Genomic DNA, 17,644 nt, shown 5'->3' with positions numbered 1-17,644 from the left:
GCACGGTCAGACTATTTAAAGTCTGGGCCAGCAAAATGAGACAATGCTGGAGAGACCTAAGATTTCTGCTGGAATTCAGTGTATTCCATCAGTATTTGCTTCACATGGAGATGGAGACAGTAGCTGACTGCAACCTGGACATGGCTATTAATGTGCAACCCATGGCACACTTTTTGGCATTCGACAATTTTTTTCCAAATTCTTTCATGAGAGACCCCATAATTTCATGAACACCAAACTCCCAGTTACTAGCTAAAATAAAGATCCAGATTTGTATCTTCCTCCAGTTTCAAGTGATCAAGTGAACGTGTGATATGTTGTGTTATTTCCTTTGGGTGCACAGCAACCATTTCTTTGTAGAATATTTATAACACTTAGAGGAATAGAAGAGTAGAGAGTTTTCAATTTAAGATGGCAATTATTCTTATTAATGGAAAATTATCAGTAAAAGCTCTTCTGGACTTAACTGAGTGCACTTATAATTTCAAGGAGGCAGTGATATCCCTACAGAATTCAAAAGGCTTTCATTTGGTAGTCAGAAAATGCACTAAGAAATTATATGGATGTAATGCTTCCCTTCTTATTTGTAAAGAAGTATTCTGAAATTTTTCTTGAAATGCATTTGAATGGTAGCTGATGTCAACAGCAGATACAATACTAATCCAACCTTTAACTCTCTCAAAGGTAGAGAAGCACCTCAGCATCTTCTGGTGCTGTAATACCATGCAGAGTCTTGTTCCTGCTTGCATGAGAATTTGCCATTCCAAGCTGTTTCAGTGTCATTTAACATGATATAGTAAAAAATACTTTTAAACCTGTTTTTAATACTAAGTATTTGGGAGTCTTCTCCTTTGTGTTAGGTGTTAGAATAATCAATATTCGTATTCTAGCATTTTTGCCAAAGTGAAAATGTGACAGCTGAAACAGTCTCTTAAAAAACACCTAAACCAACAAACCCAAAACCAAACAGATAAATATGGCATTTTACATTTCAAGACTGACTGCAAAACATGGATTTATTGTGATTTAACATTGCAGGTGTTGGCAGCATTGAAGATAAAAGCTTTCCATTCTAACAGAACTCTGCAGGCCACGTGCTTTTGACAGAGCATTTTATTAGAGAAAACTCAGCATTTCAATATAATTAGTCAGAATTTTGAAAGACAGCAACTCCCATGTGCTCAATCAGCATCAGTAGCAACAGGAAATACAGCTTGATAGAGAGCAAATAATTATTGAGTAACTTCAGGAAGCGGGAAAACTGGAGCAGCAGAACAGACATAAAGCCAGTTCACCAGTGGAACTTAACCTCCTACTATCTCCTATAACATCAAAATTATTGTATATATTGGGCTTAAAGACAAAACTACTTCCTCAAATAAAATCTAAATTTAAAAACCCCCTTAAGACAAGCAACTTTCCTTTTAAATCTCCCACAAGTTATCTTGAGTGAAAGTGGCAAGTCTCAACAACTCAATGCAACTACATAAATAAAAAATATACATAGCCAGATACTTACTCAACATATGTGTTCCATGAAGGTGATGAAGTCTTGGATGACTCAGTCAGAGACATGAATACACAATTAGTTAATATGGTGCACATGATAAACCAGGTGAACAATGTTAGTCACAGGAGTGAAGGCAAAAAATATGACATGGATTCAGAAATGCAACTAAATATTGCATTAGTCACTGGCTGATATTATCTGGCTTTTTGTTTAAAGCACATGCAAGAACAGGTATTCACTGATTTTGAGCCATGCTAGATTGATAACACACTACTGCTGTTTTTCATGGACTTCTGTACTGATTGCAGATCTGCTGCTCTAAGTATTTCCAGCCTGAAAAAAGGACCCTCAACCACTTTAGGATTAGGTGGAAGGATGCAATTTTCGTTTCATTTTACAGCATAAAATTTAAACACTTGCCCAAATCACACAGGTGGAGGCAAATCTACCTCTGACCTGGTAAAGCTCTTCTCTTCCAAAGGACAGCATGAAATCTGACAGGGTGATTGCAGGAGTCTCAAACAACTCTAGATCATAGAATCACAGGATATGCTGAGTTTGAAGGGACCCATCAGGATCATCAAAGCCAGCTCCTGGCCCTTTTCAGGATATCCCAAGACTCACATCATGTGCTCGAGAGCATTGCTCCAGTGCTTGTTGAGCTCCTTCAGGCTGGTGCTGTGACCACTGTCTTGGGGAGCCTGTTCAGTGCCCAGACACCCCTGGGTGGAGAACTTTTTCCTGATATCCAACCTAAACCTCCTCTGGCTTGGCTCCAGCTGTTTCCTCGAGTCCTGTCACTGGTCACCAGAGCAAAGAAATCAGGGTCTGCCCCTCCACTGCCCCTCACAAGGAAGTTGAAGACCACAGTGAGTCTCCCCTCAGTCTTCTCCATGCCCTCAGCCACTCTTCATGTGGTTTTCCCTCCAGACCATTCATCATCTTCATAGCCCTCCTTTGGATGCTCTCTAATAGATGAAAGGGATTTTTCAATTGTGATGCCCATGTTTAGCCAGCTCTAGGGGTTTCCCGGGGGCTGTCTGGAACCTGCTGGCCCAGAGAACAGGAGCTTGGGCAGCTCCCTCGTATGTGGACACCTAAGCTCAAGCACATGACTCTGGAGCTGGATCTCATGCCTTGTACCACACATGTGGGCAATCCGTGGGGTAGAAGAGTATAGGAAAGACATCTTTGTTTGCCATTTTCTATCCTCTCCATCCCCACAAAAAGCAAGTCCTGGCTTTAGCTCTAGGCTAAAGTCCAGCTGTTAGAAGGAGCTGAGACACTCATGGAAATGCCAATGTCAGACAACTTCTGCCCAGAGAAACCCCAAATGAGAGGAGCGTCTCTTCCAGGGATGTCTGCATGCTGCTGTGATGACAACCTCGAGTCATTGAAGTTACCTCACACCACAGAGCCAGGAGATGGCTACAAATCTGAAATCCACACAGGGACATCACAGACTCCACTCTGGCTCTGATTCAGTCTGAATCCACAGCTCGGGTGTCCTTCCCCAGTGCCAAACTGGAGCAACACACTTGTGATTCCCATCTCCTAAATTTGATATATGAGGTGGGATCTATATTACCTTTTTATTCCCAAGACATTCGCTTCAAAAGCATTCCTGGAAATATTTACTTTCATATACCCCATGTATACTTTTTGAATCTCATTTCCCAAAGAAACAAAGTTTACATGGTCTTTTTCTATGTGTTTTCCTGTGTATGCTTGCCTATCTCAAGCTTTTCTCTCACAACTGGCCAATGGTTGATCAGCTTTGGCACATGAGTTAAATTAATTCCCACATTTGGGGAAGCAGAAGATGAAAAAGAGGATAGACATCCTATCAATCTTCTCACTGGGAAAGGCTTCAGAATGAGATACTTGTTTATGACACATCAAAAAATCAATATCAGAGCTCAAAGCACAAATTTGTAGAAAATCAGGCTTAATAAGACAAATGCTCACAAATCTTATTTCTAAATATCACAAGAGCACTAAAACACTAATAATATCTAAGGTGATTCATAATTCGAATCTGTCTGTAGAGAGGAAAAGACCAATGCTGTAAATGCTGTAACTCAATGCTGTAAAATACAAAAGCACATGATTATGTAGGGCTTTATAATCAAAAAGAGTGAATAAAGCCAATAAAAGGATATGAATGTATTAAAATTTTAATTGCTCTTCTTCGTATTGGATGGAAGGGACTGAAGATCCACAGGGCACGTGTGGCAGTAAATCTGTAGATTGTTTTCTGCTTGTTTAGCACTATGAAAACCTTTTAAAAATAAACAAACAAGAATTTGTCAGCAAGCTGAATACAGAACTTATTTTTGTGCTATATCCTGTTTTGTCAGTCATGAGCAAGAGCTGGAATTTCACTTTAGCCTGGTTTAGTGGAAAGGTTGAATAAATTTGCTACCTTTCATCAGAAACTTTAACTCTCAAGCTGCAAAATATTCCTCAGGACAAACTTCTTTTTTCAACCCTGTGATTTGCAAAGAGCCATGCACAGAACTAATTTTGCTTATGATTATTCTCTTAAAATAGAATGAGCCCCTCATTGAGCCAAGATACAGAAGAGATGCAAGGAAGAACTGCAGCCCTTTTCATTATTTGCTATTGTTGACAGTGATCCTCTAGCTCCTGGACTGTAGAAATTAGTTCAATGTCTAACCTCCTCTCAAACAAAAAGCATAATTCCCAATGGATTCGTTTCCATTTCTCTGTCTGTTATTGAAAATCATATTCTTCAATATGTCACAACTGGAATATGGAGCTTGAGCCAGGTGGTTGTAAGGATTCATCAGCAATCATTTAAAAATAATCTTTATGCTTAAGCATAATTTACTGTGTGTGTAAGTGAAACAAAAGCATTGAGATAGAGCAAAAAACATTGTTTAAAACTATGGAATTCACAAAAATGTACAAAATTATGTACAAAATGTACAAATTTACTATAATTCCTAATTATTATGACTTCTTTCTAAACTCCCCTTTTCTTCCTTTATCCAGTTTATTTTTTCTGCTTCAATTCTGATTCAAATCTTAATTGATTTAATATTATTTAATTTTTAAAATTTAAAGTTAAGCTTTTTCAAAAAAGATTACAGCACACCACTCAGCTGTGCCAACTGCATGAATTGTTTAACTGAGAAAGGGATGCGAATTTGTATAAAGGGATGTAAGCAAAGCTCTTTGACAGATTGAACGCAGAATCCTTTGGCAATGCAATAAATTAAACTGAATTAAATTAATTAAAAATAAAATCCAAGCATCTTGGTTGGCCCTAAATTAATTAAAAATAAAATCCAAGTATCTTGGTTGGCTCTAACCTTATGATCTTTGTAGTAGGGGTCGAGATCCTCCAGTGGTTCCCCAATGAGCTCTGGAGGAGGATTTCCATAGAGAGCTGGCAACTTCTGGAAAGCTTTTAGGTCAAGCTGAGGACGTGGTTTCTCCTCAGGTTTCTGCTCTGTGGTATTTTTTTGACAATTCTTTTTGGCATCAATTCTCTTTTTGATCGCTGCCAAGGATTCCTGAGTGAACCTGCGGAAGTTGTTGGTTCCAGGTAGCAAGAATTCAGCCATTTTTCATGCTTCTCTTCCTGTCACTGATTCTGTCCAAACAACAGAAACAAGTAGAAAGGAAGTCAAGTAACTCCAAAACAGACAAGTTATGGAAATGAAACAACTTAGCCCGTGCATGGCTAAGAACATCAACTTTTTAAGACATCATATTCTGCAAAGAAGGAAAAAATAAAGAGGAAAATATATGATAAATACCTTTTTCAGTGAGATGTCTTCTCAGTATTTTTTTTTAATTATATGCACAGATAGAATGTGAGCAAACCTCGGTAAACTTAAGAGTGTATTTTGAGTACCTCATATAAGAGACACATTATCCTAAATGCTCTTGAGCTGCTCAGAAAAAAAAACCAAAAACAAACAAAACCAAAAACTACTCTTCTGGTTCAGCCCAATATTTGGAAATGATACAGTAAAACTCAATGCAACTGCAACATCAAATGTGTGGAAGTTGTCAACAAGAGGAGGATCAAGAATGAAATTAACTCATGCAGATGGGAATACTCAGATGGAAAGTCCATCCTGGAGGATCCAGCACAGGAACAAGCAGCATCCAAGAGGATTCAATTTGTGACACACAGAGCTTGGAGCACAGAAATGCTTGATCTGACAAAGCTTATATTTTATGCCTTCCTATCAGAAGGAAATTATTGAGAATAAACTAGAAAAACACTTTGCATTTTTGATTAAGAAATGTGGCCAGGTTTTGGATAGAATCCATCCACTAAACACAACCTGAGTGCATGCTCTGCAAGGAGATTTCTCCGAAATGTTTTCTTTGATTATGACCTCTGTGAGGACATTGTTAATTCAGAAAGGGGTCAGGGAACTCCTGAGGCAGTGCAGCCCCATCTGCACACTGTGCAAGGATCCCACCTGGTCAAGGGCTCTCCCTGGGGTGGACCAGTGCTGAGCAGGCACAGAAAATCACCTTAGAGGCACACAGTCAGGAGTTTTCATTCAGAAGCTGCCACCATCCCTTCACGTGTGCTTCAAACTTGACTCCTTAACAGCAGTGAGAGCATAATCTTGAAATTTAAGTCCTCCTACTAGACAACACGTTCTTGCTTTCCAGACACTACATGGAACACCCCAGGAAGACACAGCCTGAACCAAGAGATGTTTTACTTTGTAAACAATTTTTCTGCATGTGCTGACTGCCTGTACCTTCCCCTGCCAAGCAATGCCTTTTCATTTCTCCCCAGATACAACCTGATTTCAGCTGACCTCACATTGCTGAGCTGTAGGAAACCATTGCTGCGAGAACAACAGCTGGAGGCCAGTGACAAACTAACTGCAGTGAAATTGCTCCACTTTTGCAGTCTGCCTGCCTCTCCCATTAAAGCAGCACACAAAATTATGAATATGAGAAGTAACCCTTGCTCCCAGCACAAATTAACATCACTTCTGGAAGAGAAACGGGACAGTCAGGCAAGAATATTCATTATTCTATACTTTTCAATATCAGGTTAACAGTCTGGAAGCTGTGCGTGGTATTACAGCAAAAACAAAAACTACAACATCCACTCACAAGATTTCAAGCCTTCATCTGGACAAAGTGGTGTTTGTTTTGTTGATGTTCAGAGTAATTCAGACGTTGTGGTATCAGTAATGGGAGCTGTGAATGATGCATGAAAAGATGAAATTTCTGTGCAATGCACGGAGGGAATAGAGTAATTACTTTATTAGGCTTTGTGCCAAATTTTCCAAACATACCCGTCCCTCCACTTCCATAACAGTTTACCTGATCTCAAAAGTTCACCATTAAAATTCTGTGTTTGTTGCAGATTTCATTGCGGTTTTATGCCTTCCCTTCCAAGAAACCATCTTGTAACCTTCCAGGAAAGAAACTGGTTCTCACACCATTTTCCAGCAAGACTATTCCAGGGCAGAGGAGATTCTAGGAAAACAAGAGGTTGCTGGCTAAAGCCAAGGATGGGGAATTAGAAGGAAGCAGGAGGGCAGATATAGCCTGGAGTCCTTTGCCAGAACTGGAGAGCAGGCAGGGATATCTTTCCTGGTGGTTTTATAAATTGCTTCAAACAATTATGGAAAAATTAATTTTTCAAACATTAAGGGAAGGAAATCAAGCCTTGAGCTTGTTGTCTCACATGTCAGCAGCAAAATTTCCATGAGAACAGCTGCAAGCCATGGAGCAAAAAGCTAAAACTACACTTTTCATCCATGGGCAATTCTGAGCAAATCAGCCTAATGCTGAATAAAATTTAACAATTGTTTGAAATTAAGTAACTGGGGACAAAATGTCCCTGATTCATTCATCTTTAAAAATATCCCCAAACTAATTTCTGTTACTCATAATCTCAGGGAGAGTGGCACACAAAAGACAGTTGAGATGTATTTAGTTTTTATGTGATCAGGTATCAATGCAGCAATTTGACCTAAAGTAGAAAAAAATGTTAAGGCAAAACCATTTTTCCCCTTATTGTCACAGAAGAAACAAAGTACCATTTTGGCCTTTTCTCAAGACTTGAAATACCTACAAAAAAAAGTGATATTTAATATCTCTTGAAAATTAAAATTCTTCTTATCCTTGGAATTCTTGAAGACCAAATACTGATAATGAAATCACCATGATCAAAGAATAATGATTTGAATTAAAAAGCACAAAGAAAGAAACAAAAAAGCATTTATTATTTGTTCTATCACCTGTCAACATACTTTCTATGAATTATTTCTCAAATACCAAAATATGTAGCTGGATATATTCCCAAACTCTTTGTGAGTATACTGGGAAACAAGGTTATTGTCAAAGATATTTTCTCTCCTTTAATTGTAATAAAAACCACCCCAATTCAATCCCATTTAATGAATAAAATTATTCTCAACTATTTGCTTTTATGGCTTCATCATCTGTTATAAAAAGAGGTGAAAAATGTTGACTATTCCTGTGTTCAGTATGGCCAAAATAAGAGTGGCCAGGATTACCCAGGATTCCTTCTCGTTTGGTTTTTTAACTTGGCAGATTGTTACTATGCTTGGGCTGTGTTTCATCTTTCTACACCTGAACGTCAGGAAGAGAAGTCAAAGTTTTCAAGAACTAAGTTAAAAAAATATGTAATAGGAGATCAAAGTTTCTATAGAATTGTTCTACTCTTTCCCCAAAAATGTTCCTGTGTTTTGAGGCAGCTGATTTAATCAAATCAAACTGACATTTTCTTAGTGGCTCTTAAGATACATATTAAAATAACGCTTCTATCTTAACATGTGTAACTTTTTAATCAGAGAGTAATTTGGGTTGAAAGGGCACTTAGGAGGTTCCTCAAAATGAGTAAATCATGAGGGGGGAGCTTTGCCCAGACAAATCTCCATGAGCAGAGTCGGCACAATGTGTTGGAGTAACCTGTTCCAATATTTGACTTCCTCAACCCATTTGGATCCCCCTCGTTTTAATTTATGCCTCTTGCTTCTTGTCTTCCCACTATATAAAACTGTCACAATAAAAAAGAAAGAAAATACTGTATTCATAGAATAATCAAATTGTTTGGGTTGGAAGGGATCCTTAGGATCATACAGTTCCAATCCCCTGCCATGGCAGAGACACCTTCTACTATCCCAGGTTGCTCCAAGTCCTGTCTAACCTGGCCTTGGACACTCCCAGGGATGGAGCAGCCACAGCTTCTCTGGGCACCCTGTGCCAGGACCTCACCACCTCATAGGAAAGAACTTAACCCTAATATCCAGCTTAAATCTCCCCTCTGTCAGTTTAAATCCATTGTCATGTCACTCCATTCTCTTGTCCAAAGCCCCTCTCCAGCTCTCCTGGGGCCCCTTTATGCACTGGAAGGAGGTCTAAGATCTCCCTGGAGCCTTCTCTTCTCCAGGCTGAACAGCCTCAGCTCTCTCTCTCTCATTTGAAAGGTAAAAGTCTGTCTCTCATTTGAAAGGTAAAAGGCAACTCCCAAAATGCCTCTCTACAAGGAGAGCACACTTTAACTCTTCTTCAGCCCATTTAGTTACTCCTCCATTGCAGCCTGCAAGGAACCTCTCCCAGGTCTGATTGCCACCATCCTGTGCAGCTCCACTGAGATTGACAAAGGAGGCAGATCCTACACCCTCCTTGAAGTCAGCAAAACTGAATTCAAAGCAGCTAATGATGGCTAAACACAGATATTAACACAGACACATGAAGAGTACAAAAAAAAAAAAATTAACAGATTTTTCTCACTAGTGTGAGATAAACCCCCAGTCTTCAAACTGGGATTTACAGTTTAGTGTTCTCAGTGCTGGAGAATGAAGGTAGCAAACAGTGTGGAGTTTCACAATAAAGCCAGTTAGCATTCAGCCAGAAAGCCCCTCTGGGTGGGATTAATTTTACTTCAGTGCAGACATCTTGGAGTTACACAGCTAGACCTCCACGAGCTCCCAAGCTGCCTGCTGAGACACCTTTTCACAGCTACTTCAGGAAAGAAATGCCAGCTGACTACAGCTGATGACCTGAGATGTCTCAAGTGAGATCAGATAAATTCAACCCTTTCCATCCATTACACCTACTCTTCTCACTGCCCCTACTAATGGACAATGGCTAAACTTCCAAAGATTGGTGATTCTACAGTCACTGGTGGGACTGGGCAAACCTCATTAGTAACCAGCAGACTGTGAACACATAAAAATTCTAAGATTGCCTAATACTGAATTGTCTCATTAATGACTACTTCCAGCACAAGCCTTCTTAGCAATTAGTGAAGCGTTAAGTCACATTTTCTTTTGCCTGGTAAGGGGCCACTAATTTTCAGCTACTTTGTCATCATAAATAATTTAAATCTGTGCAGAGATCACTTTCTGTAAGTGCCTGATCAGTCAATGGACAAGTTGTCAAATGGCCAGTCACAAGCACTGCTGAGGAAGCACAGAAACTCTGTGGCAGCACAGGAGTGAACCTGAGAGAAAAGAGCTGGAAAGCTGTTAATGGCCATGGATGAGTCCATTGCTGCTGGAGTTAGGTGTAATCACCTGCTCATCAACATCAGCCCATGAACTTTAACTGGTAGCTTTGGTGTCCCCAAGGAAACAGCCAAAGCATGGAAACAACCTGTTGGTCATCGAGAAGCACCAAAGCCTCCAAAGGTGGCCAGAACAAGATTGTAAAAGCCAACAGCAAATGTGGTGATATGGTTTGCACTGCGTCATCATCATCCAGGCATTCCCTGCTCATCCCTGTCCCTAAGAAGACAAGGAAAGATTGGTTGGAAAGTCCATGACCAACAACAGGATCTGGAATTATCTCTCCAACTTCCGAGGAGCCCAGGGAGTGGAGAAGACCTCAAGGAACCCCCACAGCTCAGGACTATGGTTGGAGTTGTCCTATAGGAAAGTTAACTGATAAAATTGCATGCATTTGTGGTTTAAGTGTGATAGTATCTGAATCCACTGATCCTCCACACTGTGGCTTTATATGGTGGCAACTGCACAAAGAATTGAGAATATAGTCTCTTTCCTCTGCTGTTAACAAGGAAATTGGTCAGGTGCTGGTCAGATGATAGGGAAATAAACCTCAGGTGTGAGGTTTTACAAAAAAAGGGGAAGAAACAGGTCAGGACTCAGCCCTCTCCTAACCTGAATAAGAAATTGAATATATCTTGATTTAGAAGTGCCATACTAAGAAGTATCAATAAGTCTAGGGGCAGATTTAAGAAGTATAACCAGACAGTGGGAATCACTCACTTTCATCACTCTGAAGTGGGAAAGAGGAGGAAAGAAGGAGAAAGGGAAATTCATTCATTTCACCAAGCTTGAAAGAGTCCTGCCCAAGGACGACAGTGGAAGGAAGGAGAACATGCTGCAGGTCACGCAGGAGAGGGGCAAGCTGTGATTTTTAACCATATATTTTCTACTGTGCTGTACTGAACTATCTGCAGATTTTATGGATACTCAAGCTTTGAAGCAAACAGGGGGAATCTGAGTTGTCTCCACCACTAAGAAATGAGAGCTATGCTCTCACTGCCTCTAACATCCAAGAGCTTAAGGACATCCATGTAGGAATTGCACTTGTTAAGTTTTTTTGCATTTGAGATTTAAGTTAAGGTCAGGCTGACAATATGTCAGATTTTTTGTCTTTCCACATGTAAGCAGTGTTTCAAAAGTGGTTAATGTGATTAATAGTTCTATAAACTTATAACTCATATTAATATGATTTGATTGCGACAAACAAAAACTGTAGATAGTCATGGTTTGGATTTTTAACTGTTACCATTAATAGAAAGTACTAAATGCACCAAAATTATCACAGATTTGCCATTTTGTCATTCTGAAGATTCTTTTCATTGTGTACATTTTGATACAGAAAGGTCTCTCAGCAGCTGAATATATGGAAGAAAAAACTTAGGACAAAATGCAAGAGAAATATTTTTCCCAAGACCATAACAAAATTTAGCTGGTCCATGAAAGAAAATCTGGAAGAAAACCCCACATCTGTAAAGAACTTTAAACTATTAGTTTTGAAAAAAATTAATTTGAATGCACAATCTCAATTTTAACTTGAATTGCCAAAGTTTTAGTAGTTCCATAATTTATTGAAATTTTCAAATTACATGGTCTTTTGTCTGACACAGCTTTCTAAATATATTAAAATATATCTAATCAGAAGTTAGTTCTGAACAAACTGTTTGCATTAAGCATGTCGTTAAATAGTGTCACTTAATAGGGACATACATAATGTCATTAGGTTCGTCACTTTTCTTCATTAAATTCACTATTTGCCCTTTTCAAATTTTGAAAACTCAAATTTTAAAAAAACTTTTTTGTGGATATGGAAAATAATCTCATATCAAGACAAATAATTACAAAGAAACACAAATTGTAATAAAACAAGAAAATTAAAACCTTTGAGACATGGAAAAGGAGCAGCACCTGTACCACAGAAAGAAACTCCAGAGCATCTAGTTTTCCAAAGGTCTCACTTATTAGTTTATTTTACCCCACAGTTTATCATGATAAAAGCATTCTCCAGGCACAGTACAGCAAATTCCACAAATAAAACACATGCAATTCTGCCTTATTCACACACACACACACACACAAATCTATTTAAAATAAGATCCATTCTTAAGTCTCAAATAACTAAATGGTAGTCTGTATCAGAACAATATTACTAAGCCTGAAACTATGTAAGAGAGAGTAATGTTATAAAGATTAGGGTTATTGAAAGTTTTATGTCTTTGCTTTGAAATAAATATTATAACTATAAAATCTGATGTTTGTAGATTAAATATACATATTTGCAATTTTCATGCTCAGAAAAAAAAAACTTCCTTATATGCCTATTTACTTTTTTAAGATTTTATTTTTGACCCTAGTGTAACTTAATTTCAGCAAAATAACAAGTCAAAAACACTGGGGAAACTCCTGTGCAAAGGAATAAATAAATATTCACTCCTCCCCACTTCCATTTTTTTTCATGCATCTCGGGAAGAAAACTTTGCTGCTTAGGTTTTTCTATGATTTTTAGGCAAATAAAAGGTCACTGAATCCTATAGAAGTGTCTACCACAAACCACTTTTTTTTTTTTTTTTTTTTTTCTAAAAAGAGAAAGCGCAGTAAACCACAGGACTTACATTATTTTCCATCCCTCTAAGTGAAGGTTCAAGGAGTCACTTCTTTCCATGCAAGAGGAGCATTATCTCAGCCCAGTTGTCTCCCCAGAAATAGCTGGAAAAGCCTCCTGGCTGCCTTTATCATCCCTGTGTCCCCTTGCAGCGTTCCTCCAGCACTCTGGAGATGCTGCTCCTGCAGGAACTCTGCTATTTGTACATGGGGGTGCTGAGGGAGGTGTCTGTGTGAGCCATGGAAGGAGCTGAAGTGATTGCACTGGGTCTCCTGGGACAGGCAGAAACCTCAGCTGGGGAGGCTCCAAGCTGGCAGAGCGTTTCCCCGGGATCTTCCTTTCATCCCTGGGCTTCCCAGAGTCTTTCGCAGAAAATCAGGAGCGAGGCTGAGCAAAGTGGATGGGAAACACAGAGGAAAATGTGTTTGTCAACCTCACACTGGGAGATGTCTGTACTTTAACAGATTGTCTATAAAAGGTGTTGGCCTTAATATTTTCTGTGATTATCTCAGTTTCAAAATCTCTGCTTTAGTACAGTCCAAAAAAAAAAAAAAAAAAACAAGGGTGGATCTATAAAGTGAAATAAAAAACTATGCCTGAAGCTGAGTGGAAGACTGGAAACCTGGTGGCTGTTAACCTTTCTCTGTATGTGTAAATTTATGAGTGTTTGCATGAACATGCACATATATATATATAAAAAAAATGTCCGTATATATGTAAGATTCATATATATGGGTTGTTCAGGTGTATATGGTTGTTCTGGGGTTGCTCAGCCTGGAGAAGAGAAGACTCCAGGGAGATTTAGAGCCTCTCCCAGTACCTAAAGGGAGCAGGAGAGGGGCTTGGCACAAGGGCATGGAGAGATGGGACAAGGACATGGAGAGATGGGACAAGGGCATGGACACATGGGACAAGGGCATGGACACATGGGACAAGGGCATGGAGAGATGGGAAAAGGGGAAATGCCTTCACACTGAGAAGGGGCAGGTTTAGGTGGAATTAAATTCTTTACTGTGAGGGTAATAAGAAACTGGAAAAGATTATCCAGAAAAGATGTGGCTGCCCCATCCCTGGAAGTGTTCAAGGCCAGCTGGATTGGGCTCAGAGTAACCTGGTCTAGTGGAAGGTGTTCCTGCCCATGGAAGAGGCTTGGAATCGAGTGACCTCTAAGGTCCCTTCCAACTCAAACCATTCCAGGATTCTGACATCCATATTAATTTTATACAGATGATGATTTTAACAAGAAGTAGGTCAAAAGCCTGAGAGAATTCACTCACTCCTGAGACCTGCAGCTCCCCCCTGACTGAAGCCACTGTTGGGTAGGATGGGAGAGATGTTCTTTACAGCTGTGTCTGCTCACCTAGAAAAATGGGACAGGGCTCATTACCTGGCCTTGAAGCTAAATAGCACAGTAAACTTCTGCCCATAAAAGTAAGTTTTCTTATCCTTCAAAAACAGGGAGGGAAAACAAGAGCCCACCTTTCTAATGAGGAACTCCAGCAATTTTAGATCCTCCCTCTCCTGCAGGGGAACCAGGGTTTATCTTCTCATTTCTCCATGTGGTTTTTTTAGGGACAGAGAGTGTGATCTCATGATTACTCTGGTCCAAAGGATCAGTATTTCTGAATTACCTTGGCTGATGAACTTTTAAGACAGAAAGAAGATGTTATCTCTGCATTAAGCATTGGCTGCAAAAGAAAAGGATTAATTATTAGACACTAAAGAGAGAAGCTAAGAATAATACAATCATTACAGATAGTACTTCCCTTTCAGGATGTCAGCACTAGTTAAAATGGGATGAATCCAAGGAAAGCCAACTGACCTCTGGGTGGAATTTGTAATGGTGCCTCTCCAGCAAGAGAATGCATTAAAAATGTGAGCACAGTTCTGACAAAGAAGATCATGGTGCTGGATCCTTCCCTATAACAAATACTCTCAGGATCAATAAAATAATTTTTTTAATCCTTTCTTATTTAATCCTTGGCAGCTTTGAGGTAGAGGTTGAGGTACAAGCAAAACTTTCAAGGGAAGTAGTCCTGCAATATCCTGAGGAAAAAAAAAATCTATTTTTTTTCTGTTGAATTTTGGTTTGTTGCCTAATCTTTAAAGTTACCTCTCTTCAAAACATGCAGGGCTGTGAAGAATGGGGAAATAACTCATGGTAGAACTCATCTATCTTTGATGTGCTGGTGGAAAATTGCTGTTTTTTGTCCAGAGTTGTGCTTCATTAGTCTCTAAATTTAATGAGTGTTACTGTAGAAAGTTAGACTCTGTTTTGGAGGCTTTGGACAGGGCACTGCACAGAAAGTTTGATTTCATTGGAAGATGCACATGTGAGACAGCGAGGAAGACTATCCACAAATTAAATTAGGAAATGTCATGCTAGGTTAAAGATATAAAAGATTTATTAGTCCTTCTGACTTCGGAATTGTCACCACTACCTCACTTCAAAGTGGAATATCAGGTACAGAACAAATTCAATTTATATCATCTTTTGTTCCCCCCAAGCTATCTGTCTGTCATAGGTCTATTAGAGTTTTAAGCCACCTGCCATTAGTTTTATGAAGTGTGAGCTGTTTGAAGGTGGGTAAAGTTCAACTCTTTTGTACAAATATCTGCACTTCCAGTCATAGGGAATGAACAGACAAATAATAAGAGTAGATTTTAAAATATATTTATGCCCCGCAAAGAAATATATAGATGCTAGATTGGGTTTTCAGTGAGAATGAGATTGCAATCAATGTGACTTAAGCACCTAAACACTCTTAAGAATGACACCATAAAGGTTCCCTAGCACCAGTTACATAGACAGCTTTCCTATTCATCTCCAGTGCTAATTTCAAATTACACTTAACATAAATTTAGCGATTTCACACAAAGCTCCTTACATTTCATCCAAAGTTAGAGATAAATAGCAGATTTGAAGCAGCAGCTGGACTTGGCCACCTTCCCATCAGTAAATCTCCTGTACTTGAGGGGGGAATAGAGCCTGCACTTTCAAGAGAGAAGAAATAATTATTGTCACCCATGGCTGAAGAAAGCAGGAAGGCATCTCTGGATTCCCCAGATCCTTGTGCTAACCTCAAGATAGCCCAGACTGAATCAGAGATAAGATTAGCTCTCAGTAATTAAATCCATCCCAGGGTGTTTCTGAGTAGAATTTTCTTTCACAGGTTCCTTTCCAGGTACATCTTTGCGTGCACTGAGCCACCCAAGCCCTCTGACTGCTCGTGGTGAGGAGGTCACTAAATCCTCTGTGGCCTTCTTTATCCCAGTGGCTGCTTGAAAAATCAAGTGTTCCTTGTTCTCTGTGAGGCAAAGTAGCTTTGGGTCACAGCTCCCTGCAAAAGGCAGAAAATGCATGAAAAATGCAGAATTGTTGAATTGCAGGAGCTAAAAAAACTAGTTGAAGGTGAGAGTAGGAGCAGAAACAGCATCCTGGGCTCCCCTGGCTGCACTGATGAAATCTCCCTTGGGAACAAACTGGAATTTAGATGTGTCCCATTTCCTCTTAAATGTGTGGGGAGAAAATAGACAATCCCTGCTGGACAGGGAAGGGTGAGGAGCCTTTGCATTGACTTTTCAATGCCAAAATTAAATCCTGTCCAAAATGAAATCCTTACTTTTTTTCTCACTGGACTCAGGACTCTACCCCGTCAGTAGGAAAAATGAAGAATTTCCATCCCCAGCAAATTCAAGTCTAGAGAGCAGCTGGAGGGGAATAAACCTCAAGCTAAAAGAAACTTTAAAAAGTAGAAATGTGAATGATGCCATCACAAAATCTAACCCTTGCTAAATGAAGAAGAAAACCAAAAAGCATTCCCTATTTGTAGGGGATAAATATGAAAATGGTCCATAAAAAATTAAGGTGTTTAGAGGAGAAAATATGGAGAGGTATTTAAAGAGCTGAGAGATATCTGCATTCACAAATTTTATAGAAATGGCTTAATGGAAGAAGGCAAATATTTGATAGCAATGGATATTTGAACTTAAGAAAAATAATACGTAAAGACAAGTGAAACATTCAAGTGATGTATGTTTGCTATTAGAAAAGAAGAATATTCATTAAGTATAAAGCAGTTTAATCTAAAATAAAGCTGGTCAGCTTCAAGTGAGAGTCAAATTGCCCTTCAGTTTCGCCCTCCACAGCTTAGCAATAACTGTGAGGTAGGGAATGCTTAGTTAAAACCAATACAAAATAATTTCATTTCTTGGCTCTTTTAAAAATAACTACCAACTCATTTCTGTGTGATTCCTGATGATGCTGTAATTGATATGCGTGCACACACCCATGTGTTATGATAAATGGAGCTGTTTTATGGCCATTTAGGAAGTAAGGAATGGAAGGCAGTGAAAAATTAAATATGAAATGCAGTAATCAGTATCTCTCCAGGTTTCTACATAGATTTCATCACTATAGTAACAGAAATACAATGGCAGCTTTAATTGGGAGAAAGAGGATCAGTTTCATGAGTGAAATATATTTAACATATTCAGAACTCTCACAACATCACCAAATTTGGTAAGGATTAACTTCTGGCTTTTCCTGAGAACTTAGATCTGATTTGGAAATCTCAGCTGTAAAATCATTTTACATTTCACAGTCCCCTTCTTTTAAGGATGCAGGGCTTTGTTTGGAAACTGATCCTCATTTTTCATGGCATAAGGAGTGGTCAATCAGAACCATTCCAACTGCATGATATGGGAGAAAGGAGATGAAAACCAAATACGAAGTGTTAATGTCTAGTTTGTAAAAACAGATCTGAATTCTTCATCTGGGAAAGGAAAAATATCAGTGTTGTGATGTCTTTCCTTCACTGTTGGCTATTTGGGATTTGCAACGTAGAATTATAGAGTCCTTAATCAAAAGGATATATTCACATTCTGAAGAGCACCCCTCTAACTAAAATAATAAATTATAGCTTTTCAATTGAAAGCATTGTAATTTCCAATGCCAACCAGCACAGACTGAAACAAAATATT

The sequence above is a fragment of the Lonchura striata genome, chromosome 2 (assembly GCF_050655825.1).
Source record: "Lonchura striata isolate lonStrDom1 chromosome 2, ASM5065582v1, whole genome shotgun sequence".
NCBI lineage: Eukaryota > Metazoa > Chordata > Aves > Passeriformes > Estrildidae > Lonchura > Lonchura striata.
This window is presented reverse-complemented; position numbering follows the sequence as displayed.